Source organism: Symsagittifera roscoffensis, chromosome 5, assembly GCF_963678635.1.
Source record: "Symsagittifera roscoffensis chromosome 5, txSymRosc1.1, whole genome shotgun sequence".
Lineage (NCBI taxonomy): Eukaryota > Metazoa > Xenacoelomorpha > Acoela > Convolutidae > Symsagittifera > Symsagittifera roscoffensis.
Genome location: NC_087066.1, coordinates 28,371,888 through 28,389,234, shown reverse-complemented (window position 1 = coordinate 28,389,234; position 17,347 = coordinate 28,371,888). Strand labels below are relative to the sequence as shown.

The following is a 17,347-nucleotide window of genomic DNA, read 5'->3' as shown; positions in this document are numbered from 1 at the left end:
TCAATGATAAATCGTTCCAGAAATTCAAAGAGGTTTAAGGCCATTATTTTTTTCTTCGAAATGCGAAGGCTGAGATCATTTCTTGCGTTCATTTTAATAAAATCAACTTTTTTTCGGATCAAATGGCTTCTGCTCAAAAATTGTCGGCTTTGTTTCCACTCCGTCAGTTTTGATCCGTTGCTAATTTAAAATGTTTGGCTGGGCATGTTTGCCTGGATTGAATTTTTTATCGTGACATACGAAAGTTTTAGTAGGCCTACTTTTTAAATTTTTTTTTTCTTATTTCCGTCTGCAGTTCAATATCTCGACCTAATAGATTCACTGAAGTCGGCACTAAGGAATAACTTGTCGTCGGTTTGCTGAAAATCTTCATCATTGTTTTGTTCTTCATCACGCACTGTGTTTTCAATAAAATTTAATGGGGGAGCATCGGTTTTCGAATAAGTATAAAATAACTGCCCACCATATGCGTAAAAGCGGTGTAGGATGTGGCGTGCTTCCAAAAAATCAAGTACAGGCAACAAGTTTGTAAAAAAACATAATTGGCCCCAAAATGGACCCCTGAGGTACTCCTATTTTTTGCAATAGTTCATCAGAAGTGCATCCATTAATAGAGACCCGAACTTGTCGATTAGAGAGATAACTTTCAAAGAGACTCAATACAGGTCCACGGACCCCAACCCTTGTTTCCAGTTTTTGAGCAATTTTTGAATACTAACTGTGTCTAAAGCTGCACTCAAATCCTGCGAATATAAAAACACGTTATGATTTGAATCAATTTTGGTCAATCGCTGTAGTGCCACCTTTTCCAAGCCTTTGGCAAACAATGGTATGCTTGTTATGAGTCTAAAGTTTGCTAGATTTTGTGGACTCAAAGTTTTGTCTTAAATAACTGGCGTGATCAGGGCTCTTTTTAGTGTGGCAGAAAATATACCTTGTGACAGACAAGATTTAAATAGAAAAGTTAAAAAATGAGCGATTGTAAAGCGAAATTTATTCAGAGTCCAACAAGGATTCTAATTAGTAGCACACGAAGAGTTCGAGAAAGACGTTATCACATTGACAACATCGCTGTAGTTAATCGGTTTGAAAGAAATAATATGAGGGTAGATTCATATTTTCGAATAAATAAATTGGACAAAGAATGAAACTCTCCAAAACGTTATCAACTTTCGCAACAAAAAACTTATTAAAATTATTCGCCAGTTCAAAACTTGAATCATGCGGTGGGAGCACTCTTTTATTCTCACTGAAAAAGAGATCAATTGTTGCATAGCAGGTACGGGTGCCGGACATCAAGCTGACGAGACTTCAAGCCGAAAATTTTCTCATTAAGTCATGAAATAAGATTAATTTGAAAACTTTTTTGAAGAATTTCTGAATTTCAAGATCTTTCTTTTCTCAAGAGCGTTTTCATAAAATTTAAGCCTCCAAAGGATGTTTCGGTAAGTTGAAAAGCAAAACATGGTTGAAGGCATTTTTCATGTTTATAATTTATGAATTTCAAAAACCGGCTGATGTTAGTAACAGATGACGATCAGAAGTGGTGCATTGTCATAAAAAAACTCTTATTATCGACTAAACTAGCCTAAGATTTTGAAAAGCAACAATTTACAGATGAAAAAACAATGATTTGAGGTGCTTGTAAAGTTTAATTTTCGGCCTGAAGTCCCTTCGACTTGAAGTCCCGTCGGCTTGTTGTCCTAGACCCAGCAGGTACGAGATCCTTGGACATTTAACGCATTTTGAAAGTAATCAGAGTTCTTACGTTCAAGAATCTCAAGATTTTCTATAAAGAAATTTAATCGATATCTGCTGTAGCTTTTCTGAAACGACGTTCCAGTAACCTTTTTTTTTTGTTCCAGTAAAAATTGAACTGTTAACTCGCTACAGTTCATGTCTTCAGATGTTACAGTCATCCGATTCTTTCCATTATTTGACCACTCTCTCTCTCTCTCTTCACATGTTGTGACTTCTTTTCTGATATCTGATAAACAGAAGAGAACGGCAAAATGATCAGAGAAAAGGTTTATCAACGTAGGAAAAACGAAACTTGGGGTTACCTAATATTAGGTCAAGCATGTTGCCTTAATATGTGTTGGTTCAATTACAAAATTTTCTAGACCAAATTGTTCCAGAAGAGACTGTAGAAGCCTTGATGCATTACGATCAGATCTAAGTGATAGAATAAAGTCACCTAGGATACGCATTCAGCAATGATTTTCACATTGAGAAGTTAACAAATTACTCAGTGCTCTTTTAATATTTGTACCAGGAATGCGATAAAAAAGTAGAATCAAAAGTTTTGGACAAGATTTCGCTTTAATATCCAATACTATCCACTCCCATGAAGAATGACTTTCCTCTAAGACGACATGGACTGCAAAAGACGATATGTAAATCAAAGCCAAGCCACCTCCTCGTGAAATTCTGTAATGGTTCCTTTTTCTATAATTTTTTGGACAAATCGATCATAGATTGAAGTCATTTTCCTTATTAACCCATGTTTCTGTTAGGACCAGTATATCTAGCTCAGATGATTCAATTTGGCTTCGTATCATTTCTGTTTTGTTGTTTATAGAATGTGCATTGAATAAGCAACCTTGGTGTAGTCATTCATCATCCATATCTCGAATGTAATCTTCATGTTTCTTTTCTGACGAAGGCAGTGTGTTAATCCAAGTCCTCGCTTCGTCATTGAGGAAATATCTCCTTACTATAACGAACCCTACTATAAAGAACGTTGGCCTTATTCTTAGTCTTGAGTCTCCGCCCGATATTATATGTTTAACTGAAACATGGCTAACAGACAATGATAAAAATTAAAGTTGGTTAATCAGTGGTTATAATCAATGCTGCACAAAAAGTAGGAAAACTCTTGGCGGGGGAGTCATGATACAAATCAGAAATACCTGTTGTATTTTGAATCAAATAAAAATGCCCTTTGATGAAGGTATAATTGCTACAATATCGAAAAATTATTTTAAGTTCTCAGTGGGTGTTGTAAATGCTGTTCGTAGAGAAGTTAGATAATTATTTAGATGAAAATAAATCTATGGATCAGCCAATGATCTTGTGTGGTGATTTTAATATAGATATTATCCAAAACAATCTGCTTACTAAGAATTACCTAAACGCGATCAGCTCAAATGGCTATGAGATTAGCAGTAATGAACCAACTCGAGTTACAGAAAATACGCAAACGTGTTTAGACCACTTTATATTTCAAAATATACCACTGCCTGTTTTGAATGTACTTATATATGAAACGATATCCGACCATTATCCCATATTATTTGAATGGAAATTAAAAAGGGAAAATTGTTACGACGAAATAACTTACCGGGATACCTCTTTTCTTAAAACACCTCTTACGGTGTCAAATTTTTTGCAAAATTTACATATAGTTTTGGATAATAATAAACAGTTTTTGTTTGAAATATAGGATGCCAATGTAGCTTTTGAGTTTTTTCAAGGATTGTTTGTAACAACTCTTGATGCCTTTGCTCCTCTGAAACGTAAGAAAAATATACAAAAAACGCTGCCAGTTTGGTTTACCAATAGGCTAGCTAATTTAAAAAAACAAACGTAATATAGCCCACAGAAAATGCAAAATCAACCCCGATAATGCTGATTATCTAGCAAAATTTAAGCTGTTAAGATCACAATTTGAAAAAGAAGTTAAGCAATCGAAAAAAGAATTTTACTGGAATAAATTTAAAAATTGTATCAGAGACCCAAGACAAACATATAAACTTTTGAATGATATCAGTGGCAAGAACATCAAATCAAACTAAATCCCACCCCTAAAATCATGCCTTGAAATGAAAGAAAAACCAACAGATGCTGACATTGCGAATAAATTTAATACTTTTTTCACAACTGTAGGGACTATGCTCAAAAATGAAGTTCCTAATGCTGACATACAGGTGGTTGCTAACAATCCCTTTTCTATATTTCTCTATCAAGTAAGCCCTGCAGAAAATGAGAAAGTTATTAACAGCTTTGATAATAAGTACTCAGCAGGTGATGATTACGTCAGTAATATAATTGTTAAGACGTCATCCGCGGTTGTGGCGCCCTATCTAGCATTTATCATTAACCTCTCTTTTTTGAAAGGAGTGTTTCCCAATGAACTATTTAAAGCAAAAGTTTTTCCCCCGCATAAGGAAGGTTCGAAAACAGATGAAAATAATTACCGTCCTATATCTCTTCTCATCTTATGGAGTAAAGTTTATGAACGAGCAATGTACAACCGCGTATACTCCTACTTTGAGAATTTTTCTCTTCTGTTTTCAAAACAATTTGGTTTTCGCAATAAGCATAGTACAATTGATGCTTTAGCAGATTTAACCGAAAAAATGAGGTTGGCAACATTGTCAGATTCAATTTATAGTTTCTTCTTAGATTTGAAGAAAGCTTTTGATACTATCGACCATGACATACTAATCTACAAGTTAGAATGTTACGGTATCCGTAGTAATTGCTTGAACTGGTTGGTATCATACTTACGAAATCGCATGCAGCGTGTTGAAGTTAATGGCGTTAGTTCTGCTTGGAACACGGTTGACTGCGGTGTTCCACAAGGATCAATCCTAGGACCATTATGATTTATCATATACATGAATGATCTTCCTCTGACTTGTAAGTCTGCAGAAATAATTCTTTTTGCGGACGATACTAACTTAACAGCGATAGGCTGCACTGTAGAAAATATCCAGTCAGACCTTGAATGTCTGAATAAATGCTTAATAGCAAATAAATTAGTAATCAATATCAAAAACAGTACAAATGACCGTTAAATCAGGTGCTTCCAATTGCTCTTTCAATTTAAATGCCCTTGATATAACCGTTAAACCTGTGTGCAAGTATTTAGGAATTTATATTGATTGTAAATTGTCCTTTATCAGTCATGTTGATTTTGTTAAAAATAGACTTGGGAAACAATGTGGCATAATATCAAAATTGAGACATTATGTACCCAGGTACCAACTATTAGAATACTACCGAAGTAATGTTGTCCCTATTTTACAGTACGGAATTCTGGTTTATGGATGCTGTAGTTTCAGTGTTTTGAATCCAATTTTCATTTTGCAAAAAAAAATTTTAAAATTTATATATTTCAGAAAGCGGCAAGATCACTGTGAAGATATATTTGAAAAGAATAAATTACTGACAGTTTTTGAATACCACGTATACGAGCTTCTGAAATTTGTTCTTAAATCTGTAAACCAATTGCACAGCGAAAATTTTCTAAACGAAATGTTCACTTTTCAAAATTCGGAGAAATTGACAAGGCGATCTAGTGCCAAGTTACTATTGGAACCTCTTTGCAAACGTAAAATCGAAAGATTCTCGATACGATATAGAGCATGCAAATTGTATAATATACTGAATAGCTTGGGCTTGCTCCCAGTGGATATTGAAAATAGTTCTTTTATGGAAATATCGCGTTATTACCACAATTTCCAAACTTATCGGATTCAAAATATCGAATTGGTGAAATATATTTATGAATTATAAAAAAAAAAAAATTAATACAACCGTTGGTTAAATGCTGCTGGACAACCCCCGTAGGGTTACAAATTAGGTGGGAAAAAAATGACCCTCCAGAACCCGCTAGTTTTTGAGAAATCGCACTTTTTAGATTTTTAAAAATTTTTTCTCACTAATTTGTTTTCAAAATACTTAGAAAAAAAAACGATAACTAATCCAACCACTGAGCTAGAGTAACCATGCTGAAAGAAAAGCTGTGTCAGTCACCAACAATTTAAGTATCTAATCGAATCTACCGAAACATAAAAAAGAAATTAAAAAAAAACATATTGGCAGATCCGTGGTGGATCCTAGGATCCCGTTATCTGTCGTCTCCAAGTCTCAGAATCTGTTATGTTGTATATTTAAAATTTGATGTTTTCATATACTGGAGAAATTCATTCATTCTATCAGCAGACTCTGCTAGGTCTTTTCCACTTTCCGGAACGACGATGTGATACGATTTCAGGTCCTGTCTGCGTGATGGAAGTTCTCTGCATCCAATCAATTCTAAGCCTTAGTCTGAACAAAATATTTTAACGTCTTCAACTGTTGTCTCTATCGACACTCGACTAATAAAGTAGTGCCTTCTAGGGACTTTTAGTTTCCGTTCGACAACTTCCAATTTCGAATCAACTGTGTCACATCTTGCTTTGGACGATCCAGTAATGACGTTAACTTTTACAAGTAAGACACGTCTGCGCTTCTCATTTCTCTTCAAAGAAGATTGTGAAGACACACTGTCATTACGTCGAGTAAATGAGTTCCACTTTGCTAATTGTCGTCCTCTTGGCGCTTGTACATAAGAGGCAGGCTCAGAAACAGGTTCCGAAACCTCCTGGTCTCCAAATTGGAGCTTTTCTTTCACCACTTTAAGTTGACATTCGATTTCGTTAACTTTTGACAACTGTTTGTAAACCTGTCCAAGCAAGGCAAGTATACTTAGCTTTGAACAGTCATTGCACTTCCAGACTAGTGACCCAGTAGATGGGTTCGGGACAGTGAAGCAGGACAACTTGATGAACTTTACTCCACAAAGATCACACCAAAGACCCGGGTTGACCAAAAATGCTTATCATACAATTCTCATAAACAGGAAATTTATTTTCATGCAATTCCATACAATTCTATACATACAGAAAATTGTATGAAAACTCTATGATAAACACTTTCCCATAAATGGAAATTGTATGATAGGTGTTTTCTCCATAAGCCAAAAAGTTGTTTTTTGTTGCTAAGTGTATTTTCTGACAAATTTTCGGTTGTGTTTTTAACCGAACACGAGTGACAAAGACCTTGGTTACTCAAAGCACCAATGGTTGGACGGTCTTGCATTTACAATGATATAACAAAAGTAACAAACTTTTAATTTTTGGCAAAATTTTTCAAGGATGCTTTTTTAAAATTTTTGAATTTTCAAATTATCAAGCATTGATCAATGCATACATAAACACGTCATGCAAAAGAAATAGGAATTTTCAGCGGCGTTTTTGAAAAAAAAATTGAATGAAAAGAAAAAAAGCCAATATTATTGTATCCAGGACTACGTTATGCACACAAAAAATTAAATTTTGCATGCAAAAAAAGTTTTTTCGGAATTTTTGTTTACATTTTGTTGCGTACATTTTTGTTGCGTACAAAATTCGAGTTGCGGTTGAAAAAAAAACAAAAAAAAATTTGGGGCAAATTTTCAAAATTCTGTCAAAAAAATTCAAAATTTTTGTGTCGTATATGGAAATTGTATGATATGCATTTTTTTCAAAAAAAAATTTCAATTCAGTAATGTTATCACCAGTCTGTTCAACAGCTCTCAAAAAGCCGCAGAAATGGTTAATTTTTTTTCTATTGTTTTTGGAAAATGTATGAAAATTGTGTGAAATTTTCTCCATACACTTGATGTATGGAATTGTATGATAATGATTTTTGTTGTATGGAATTGTATGATAAACGTTTTCGGTGTATGGAGGTGAACCCGGGGAGCTTGGTCCTTCTCATGAACATCACTCGAACAGCATTGACATGTCCACTCAGGACCTTGACCACATCCGATGCTAGTCATATTTACTAATTAATAAGTTTATCACAACAATCGCTTCTTAGAAAACTAATTTCTCCCAAAAGCCATAATTATTTTTGTTACAATATGATAGATTCAAAGTTGCTGACATAGATTTGATATAGATCAGGTTCGCTCTGTTTTTTTGGGATGATTTTAGATTTTTCAGCAAACTGCATTCTTTTTTTCAAAACAAAATTGCATTTTATGAGAATCCATCCATGCAAACCACACAGCCCACAGCCGTATTATGACCAACAAGTAACCTATGTTCGTTCCACGCAAACCAGGAAGATCAGGAAGATCATTTTTGATATAGATCAGGTTCGCTCTGTTTTTTGAGATGATTTTAGATTTTTCAGCAAATTGCATTCACTTTTTCAAAAAAATCCTATTTTATGAAAATCCATCCATGCAAACCACACAGCCCACTGCCGTATTATGACCAACAAGTAACTTTTGTTCGTTCCACGCAAACCAGGAAGCCCACAGACGTATTAGTACAAAAATTTGAGAATTATGTTCGTTCCACGCAAACCAGGCAGCCCACAGACGTAATAGTACAAAAGTTTAAGAATTTTGTTCGTTCCATGCAAACATGTGAGACTTATGTATGACTTGCACACCTTGCAACCCAAGAAAACTCTTAAGACTACTCTGTAAGACTCATGTTCAATCCATGCAGACCACGCATTTCACAACTTAATTAAGACTAACCAGTAATTTTTGTTCAATTTATGCCAACCACTCAGCCCAGAGCCATATCATTACTAATGTGTGACACTCATGTTCAATCCATGCACACAACGCAGCCCACAGTCGTATTTATAGTAATGTCTTCAATCCATGCAAACCATGCAGCCCACAGCCGTATTAAGACGGAGTTGTAAGACTTATTTTCAATCCATGCAAATCAAGCAGCACCCCGCCATAAAAGGACTAAAATGTCACATTTATGTTTTTTTCATGCAAACAACGCAGCCCACAGCCGTATTAGGACTGAATTGTAATACTCATTTTCATGCAAACCACGCAGCCCACAGCCGTGTTAAAACTAACCGGTAAGATCTATATTCATTTCAAGCAAACCAGGCAACCCACAGCCGTATTATGACCAACAAGTAACTTATGTTCGTTCCACGCAAACCAGGAAGCCCACATACGTATTAGTACAAAAAATTGAGATTTATGTTCATTCCATGCAAACCACGCAGCCCAGAGTCGTACTAGGACTAACAAGTATTTTATGATCATTCTATACAAACCACGCAGCCCACAGCCGTAATAGGACTAAAAAATAAGTTATATTCAATCCATGCAAACCACGCAGCCCACAGCCGTTTTAATACTAAGCTGTAACACTTATGTTCATTCCATGCAAACCACGCAGCCCACCGCTGTATTGAGCGTAACAAGTAACTTATTTTCATACCATCCTTCCATGCCAGCGACGCAGCCCATACCCGTGTTAGAACTAACAGGTAAAATTTATATCCATTTCAAGCAAACCACGCAGCCGACAGCCGTTTTGATACTAAGCTGTAACACTTATGTTCGTTCCATGCAAACTTGCAGTCCACCGCCGATTGAGAGTAACATGTAACTTATTTTCATTCCATCATTTCATCCATGCCAACCACGCAGCCCATACCAGGTAAGATCTATGTTCATTTCAAGCAAACCACGCAACCCACAGTCGTATTATGACTAACAAGGAACTTATGTTCGTTCCACGCAAACCAGGCAGCCCACAGACAAATTAGTACAAAAATTTAAGAATTTTGTTCGTTCCATGCAAACATGTGAGACTTATGTATGACTTGCACACCTTGCAACCCAAGAAAACTCTTAAGACTACTCTGTAAGACTCATGTTCATTCCATGCAGGCCACGCATATCACAACTTAATTAAGACTAACCAGTAATTTTTGTTCAATTTATGCCAACTACGCAGCCCACAGCCGTAATATTACTAACAAGTAAGACTTATGTTCAATCCATGCAGACCACGCAGCCCACTATTTAATTAACACAAACCAGTAATTTGAGTTCCTTTCAGGCCAACCACTCAGCCCAGAGCCATATCATTACTAATGTGTGACACTCATGTTCAATCCATGCAAACAACGCAGCCCACAGTCGTATTTATAGTAATGTCTTCAAACCATGCAAACCATGCAGCCCACAGCCGTATTAAGACGGAGTTATAAGACTTATTTTCATTCCATGCAAATCAAGCAGCACCCCGCCATAAAAGGACTAAAATGTCACATTTATGTTTTTTTTTCATGCAAACAACGCAGCCCACAGCCGTTTTAGTGCTAACATGTAAGACTCATAATCAGTCTATGCAAAACACGCAGCCCACAGCCGTATTAGGACTGAATTGTAATACTCATTTTCATGCAAACCACGCAGCCCACAGTCGTATTTAGAGTAATGTCTTCAATCCATGCAAACCATGCAGCCCACAGCCGTATTAAGACGGAGTTGTAAGACTTATTTTCACTCCATAAAGGACTAACATGTCGCTTTCATGTTCTTTTCATGCAAACAACGCAGCCCACAGCCGTTTCAGTATTAACATGTAAGACTCATATTTAGTCTATGCGAAACACGCAGCCCTCAGCCGTATTAGAACTGAATTGTAATGCTCCTTTTCATGCAAACCACGCAGCACACAGCCGTAATAGGACTAACAATTAAATTATGTTCAATCCATGCAAACCACGCAGCCCACAGCCGTTTTAATACTAAGCTGTAACACTTATGTTCATTCGATGCGAACCACGCAGCCCACTGCTGTATTGAGCGTAACAAGTAACTTATTTTCATTCCATCCTTCCATGACAGCCACGCAGCCCATACCCGTGTTAAAACTAACAGGTAAGATTTATATCAATTTCAAGCAAACCACGCAGCCGACAGCCGTTTTGATACTAATCTGTAACACTTATGTTCATTCCATGCAAACTTCGCAGTCCACCGCCGATTGAGAGTAACATGTAACTTATTTTCATTCTATCATTTCATCCATGCCAACCACGCAGCACAGACCACTGTTAAAACTAACAGGTAAGATCTATATTCATTTCAAGCAAACCACGCAGCCCTCAGCCGTACTATGACCAACAAGTAACTTATGTTCGTTCCACGAAAACCAGGCAGCCCACAGACGTACTAGTACAAAAATTTAAGAACTTTGTTCAATCCATGCAGATATGTGAGACTTATGTATGACTTGCAAACCTTGCAACATGGGACAACTCTTAAGACTACTCTGTAAGACTCATGTTCAATCCATGCAGACCACGCATATCACATTTTAATTAAGACTAAGAGGTAATTTGTGTTCAATTTATGCCAACTACGCAGCCCACAGCCGTATTATTACTAACAAGTAAGACTTATGTTCAATTCAGGCAGACCACGCAGCCAACAACTTAATTAAGACTAACCAGTAATTTGTTCATTTCAGGCCAACCACTCAGCCCAGAGCCATATCATTACTAATGTGTGACACTCATGTTCACTCCATGCAAACAACGCAGCCCACAGTCGTATTTATATTAATGTCTTCAATCCATGCAAACCATGCAGCTCACAGCCGTATTAAGATGGAGTTGTAAGACTTATTTTCAATCCATGCAAATCAAGCAGCCCGCAGCCGTAAAAGGACTAACTTGTCACATTTATGTTCTTTTCATGCAAACAACGCAGCCCACAGCCGTTTTAGTACTAACATGTAAGACTCATATTCAGCCTATGCAAAATACGCAGCCCACAGCCGTATTAGAACTGAATTGTAATCCTCATTTTCATGCAAACCACGCAGCCCACAGCCGTATTAAGACTAACAAATAATTTGTGTTCATTCCATAAGTATAAAATTGAAATTTCTTCTAGAGCAGCTTAATAACGGCACCTTTCAAACCAGTCCAAATTCTCAAGTCAGTCCTGAGAGTGTTTGCAAGACGACATGTTTGATATTTTCGCATTGGTGTTTTGATGGTCTTTTTGGCTGAAATAGAGAGACGAAATTAAGATCTATTTAATTAAGGAAGTCAAGCAAATGAGTATCATTCCGCTTCAGTATAATTTTGCGAGTAATTAGAAAATGTTCAATTGTATATACATAGACCAAAGCAAAATTTGTATTTGTCCTAACTTTGATTTTTAATGAAACAGGCGTACCTTAAATCCATTTAACAGCCACTTTCTGTAATATTTAGAATAGAGACATCACATACTTGTTTAAGCCGAGAAAGGGACTGTATAGTGTAGTACTGGGATTACCAGTAAAATGAAAATTCAGTTTGCTTTCCATTGCAAATTTCTGCATTTTTTCAAATCATAAAAAAGACTCGTTTCGCTTTTGACACCATTTGAATTATGCTTGGTTCATGTGTTCCTTCCACTCGAAATACCCCTAAATTGATCAATCCTAGATCTTATTGAAATTCGACTTGTTTGATTTTGCTTCAATGACCATCCAGAAAAAAAAGTGTTCCGAAATATTGCCTTGGGTACACAACTCCTAATTTTATCAAACTTTGAAAAATTTTGACTTATGTGATCCATAGGAGACTTTTAATGGTAGGACTTAAATAAATTCAAAATTTTGTGTCAAAGTCCTAGTTCGCAGAGTTCGAACAATAATAGGCCGCTATCAACACAATCGAAAGCTTCAATGAAATCTATGAAATTGGTATACTAATTTATTTTCTTTGCCGCTGTACACCATTTGAAAATAGGACAGTAAATGAACTATGGTTGAATGAGTTTTTTGAAATCCGTGCTGGGATACACGAAGTGTTTCGAAAAAGTTTTTAAACCCTATTGAAAAATATTCATTCCAAAAAATTCGAGATATTTGAAAGCACTGAAACTGGTCGGTAAGTTTCGATTTTGCTTTTGTCATCTTTTTTTAAATTGGACTGAGTGTCGCCCTTTTCCTATACTTAGGCAAAGTTTTCTGAAAATTGTGAGAGAAAGAAAAAGACAGTTATTTGGTATTCGCAAAATAAGGAGGCGAGTCGTCAGTGGCGTTCCTTTAACTAACTTCAAATAAAACACATAAAAACAAAGAGTTTAGAAGGCGAAAACGCAAGTGACTTCGAGTGACAAAATGCCATCGGAAGCCGACGAATAGTGTCCCAGCGCAGGAGGAAAACGATACAACACATGAGAGGATGATGGAATAGGAACCTTTGCTGGAGGCTTCGGGAGAACGCAATCTCCGGAGCATCGACATTACACATGGGGAATGCCCATGCCATTGGAAAATGAGCGCTCAAATGCCATGGGGAATGAGCACTCAAACCTCTGTTTAGTGTGGGACGTGGAAGACATTCGATCAATCGGATTACCCGATCATCGGCAGAAGGTGACCATCTTGGTAGTAAGCACGATGTTGGCGTTGCGATTGATCGAGGAGAATGCGACGAAAGATCGGGAGTCGAAAACACTAACGGCGGAATCGATAATTTGCGAGATTTCCTATCTTAATAAGTTTTCGACTCCCGATCTTTCGTCGCATTCTCCTCGATCCATCGCAACGCCAACATCGTGCTCACTACCAAGATGGTCACCTTCTGCCGATGATCGGGTAATCCGATTGCTCGAATTTCTTCCACGTCCCACACTGAACAGAGGTTTGAGTGCTCATTCCCCATGGCATATGAGTGCTCATTCCCCAATGGCATGGGCATTCCCCATGTGTAATGTTGATGCTCTGGAGATTGCGTTCTCCCGAAGCCTCCAGCAAAGGTTCCAACTCCATCATCTTCTCATATTTTGTATCGTTTTCCTCCTGCGCTGGGACACTATTCGTCGGCTTCCCGATGGCAGTTTGTCACTCGAAGTCACTTGTGTTTTCGCCTTCTAAACTCAAGAGTTCTTCTCCCCGGATTTCACTCGTGTCATCTCTTTGTTCCCTTGGCACCGTTCCCAGGATCTTCCTCAACAGCTTATGTGAATGATGCGACATTCGAGCCAGTCGTACGCACTTGGGTACCGAGAAGACCTTGTCTACCAGTATCCTTTGGCTGGATACCTCCACCATCGCCATGTGCCATGCATAGTGGCTCCCACATATGTTGGCCATTACTGATCCCACCAGGGATTTTGCATTTACTGGCAGACCGTAAGCCTCGCTCACGGGAAATCCCATTTCTGCCTCAAGGCCAATCTTCCACCCTCTGATGTGTTTCTGGGTGGTTTGCAACGCCCCCGGCCACGACGCCACGCTCAACGCAGTCACCAAATGGTGCTCAGACTCCAGCATCTCAAGTGATTGCAGACTACACATTCTTGAGAAGAACACCAGCGCCGTTGTTATATTCACTGTAGTGTTCGTATAGCACTCAGCCACTATCTGCACCTCGCTCTTCTCCCTTTCTGTTATGTCGCCAAACCAAGCGACTAGGTCTTCTCTCTGGAAAGATTGTATTCTGACACATGATCGTCCATCACAAGTGTGCTCTCCGCCTCCGCATGTCAAGTCAAGACAGCTGCCAGGTTCCAATTTTTTTTACTGATCCTAGCTTACTCATTGTTTCGCCCGATTCTTTACTCTGTGGTAGGACCAGTTTGTGTATCACATCCAAAGTTCCCAAGTCTTCATCTTTCGTTGGTGTTAGCCTGACGCGTTCCATGACATCGTTCCACTACCAAGCTTGCGTGAGGAGGGTCTCAGTAATTTCCAAACCGTTCCGGTTATTACCACAAATACCACCTGTGAAGGTATCCTCAATAACTACAAACGATATCAAAATTGTTGAAAAATTCATGAGAAGTAGAGCTCAATTTTGATTGGCTGACAATAAATTTGTTGAACATTCCTTGACTATTGAAGCTCCATTCTGATCGGTTGATATTAAATTTGTTGAAAATTCCATGACTATTGAAGCTCGATTCTGATTGGTTGTTATAAGAAAAGATAAAAATTTCCTTATAATTAATGCTCGATTCTGATTGGTTGATACTTTTGATAACTCCCTGGTTAGATTGGATGATTTTTATTTCAGCTAGGCTAAATAGCATATCCATTCTGATTTTATTTCACGTTAAAAACAATTGGTTGATAAGTTTGCTGTTTTTTTCACTTTTATTCATTTTTTGAGGCTATTCAACTCTTCATATCTAAAAACTTGGTACATTTTAAATCTCCCATTTAATCTTTTTTTACTTATTGAGACTTATTGAATATGCACTGGAACCGAGAGCAGGCAGCTTTTTACAATAGAGAATCTTTCTGGCAATACAGATTGCGAACGCCGCTTGCGTACTCGGAACAATAAATGACGAAATAATTTTCGACTAAATTTTTTCTTTGGAACACTTATATATTATATTTTCTCGTGTCGAGTTGCGTGTGTTATTGAAGAAACGTAATCATTATCGATTTTTATTGTAAGGACATCAACACTTGTCATCTTCTTTTATCATTTTCACTTCCATGTCTAGAAAATTGCAAGGATTTTGACTGGAATACGTGATGAAGGGACTCCGGACTGTAACCTCGGTTACTATGATACTTTTGACCTTCTGCTTGTCTTCAAATTTGTTTAAATCGCCAGAGAATGCTTTTCAGTTCATGTAGGGGCTACTCTTGAAGTTGTCACTGGAATATCTGCTTGGTGAATTATTAGTGCCGTCGTGCCATATAATTATCTTCCTAGTTCTTTCAAGTCTATCGTTTATCAGTAGGTTCTGAAGGAGTTTCAGGAAGATCAGGCAGGAACTGAGAATTTTCGTCCTAGTAACTCTTGCTTGTCGTAATATGGAATAGATTTGATTGCGCTGTCCAGTGAGCTTGCTCCGACAACACATGAGAGGATGATGGAATAGGAACCTTTGCTGGAGGCTTCGGGAGAACGCAATCTCCGGAGCATCGACATTACACATGGGGAATGCCCATGCCATTGGAAAATGAGCGCTCAAATGCCATGGGGAATGAGCACTCAAACCTCTGTTTAGTGTGGGACGTGGAAGAAATTCGATCAATCGGATTACCCGATCATCGGCAGAAGGTGACCATCTTGGTAGTAAGCACGATGTTGGCGTTGCGATTGATCGAGGAGAATGCGACGAAAGATCGGGAGTCGAAAACACTAACGGCGGAATCGATAATTTGCGAGATTTCCTATCTTAATAAGTTTTCGACTCCCGATCTTTCGTCGCATTCTCCTCGATCCATCGCAACGCCAACATCGTGCTCACTACCAAGATGGTCACCTTCTGCCGATGATCGGGTAATCCGATTGCTCGAATTTCTTCCACGTCCCACACTGAACAGAGGTTTGAGTGCTCATTCCCCATGGCATATGAGTGCTCATTCCCCAATGGCATGGGCATTCCCCATGTGTAATGTCGATGCTCCGGAGATTGCGTTCTCCCGAAGCCTCCAGCAAAGGTTCCAACTCCATCATCTTCTCATATTTTGTATCGTTTTCCTCCTGCGCTGGGACACTATTCGTCGGCTTCCCGATGGCAGTTTGTCACTCGAAGTCACTTGTGTTTTCGCCTTCTAAACTCAAGAGTTCTTCTCCCCGGATTTCACTCGTGTCATCTCTTTGTTCCCTTGGCACCGTTCCCAGGATCTTCCTCAACAGCTTATGTGAATGATGCGACATTCGAGCCAGTCGTACGCACTTGGGTACCGAGAAGGCCTTGTCTACCAGTATCCTTTGGCTGGATACCTCCACCATCGCCATGTGCCATGCATAGTGGCTCCCACATATGTTGGCCATTACTGATCCCACCAGGGATTTTGCATTTACTGGCAGACCGTAAGCCTCGCTCACGGGAAATCCCATTTCTGCCTCAAGGCCAATCTTCCACCCTCTGATGTGTTTCTGGGTGGTTTGCAACGCCCCCGGCCACGACGCCACGCTCAACGCAGTCACCAAATGGTGCTCAGACTCCAGCATCTCAAGTGATTGCAGACTACACATTCTTGAGAAGAACACCAGCGCCGTTGTTATATTCACTGTAGTGTTCGTATAGCACTCAGCCACTATCTGCACCTCGCTCTTCTCTCTTTCTGTTATGTCGCCAAACCAAGCGACTAGGTCTTCTCTCTGGAAAGATTGTATTCTGACACATGATCGTCCATCACAAGTGTGCTCTCCGCCTCCGCATGTCAAGTCAAGACAGCTGCCAGGTTCCAATTTTTTTTACTGATCCTAGCTTACTCATTGTTTCGCCCGATTCTTTACTCTGTGGTAGGACCAGTTTGTGTATCACATCCAAAGTTCCCAAGTCTTCATCTTTCGTTGGTGTTAGCCTGACGCGTTCCATGACATCGTTCCACTACCAAGCTTGCGTGAGGAGGGTCTCAGTAATTTCCAAACCGTTCCGGTTATTACCACAAATACCACCTGTGAAGGTATCCTCAATAACTACAAACGATATCAAAATTGTTGAAAAATTCATGAGAAGTAGAGCTCAATTTTGATTGGCTGACAATAAATTTGTTGAACATTCCTTGACTATTGAAGCTCCATTCTGATCGGTTGATATTAAATTTGTTGAAAATTCCATGACTATTGAAGCTCGATTCTGATTGGTTGTTATAAGAAAAGATAAAAATTTCCTTATAATTAATGCTCGATTCTGATTGGTTGATACTTTTGATAACTCCCTGGTTAGATTGGATGATTTTTATTTCAGCTAGGCTAAATAGCATATCCATTCTGATTTTATTTCACGTTAAAAACAATTGGTTGATAAGTTTGCTGTTTTTTTCACTTT

The 17,347-nt window shown here is 38.3% G+C and overlaps 2 protein-coding genes across 2 annotated transcripts in view; both read left to right on the top strand.

The window, feature by feature from the left end:
• The window catches only part of LOC134845501 (PAT complex subunit Asterix-like), a 161,310-nt gene that overhangs the window by 121,004 nt on the left and 22,959 nt on the right, over positions 1-17,347 (top strand). The gene's annotated exons all lie outside the window — the stretch shown is intronic.
• The window catches only part of LOC134845490 (uncharacterized), a 48,607-nt gene that overhangs the window by 9,528 nt on the left and 21,732 nt on the right, over positions 1-17,347 (top strand). The window lies entirely within an intron of this gene.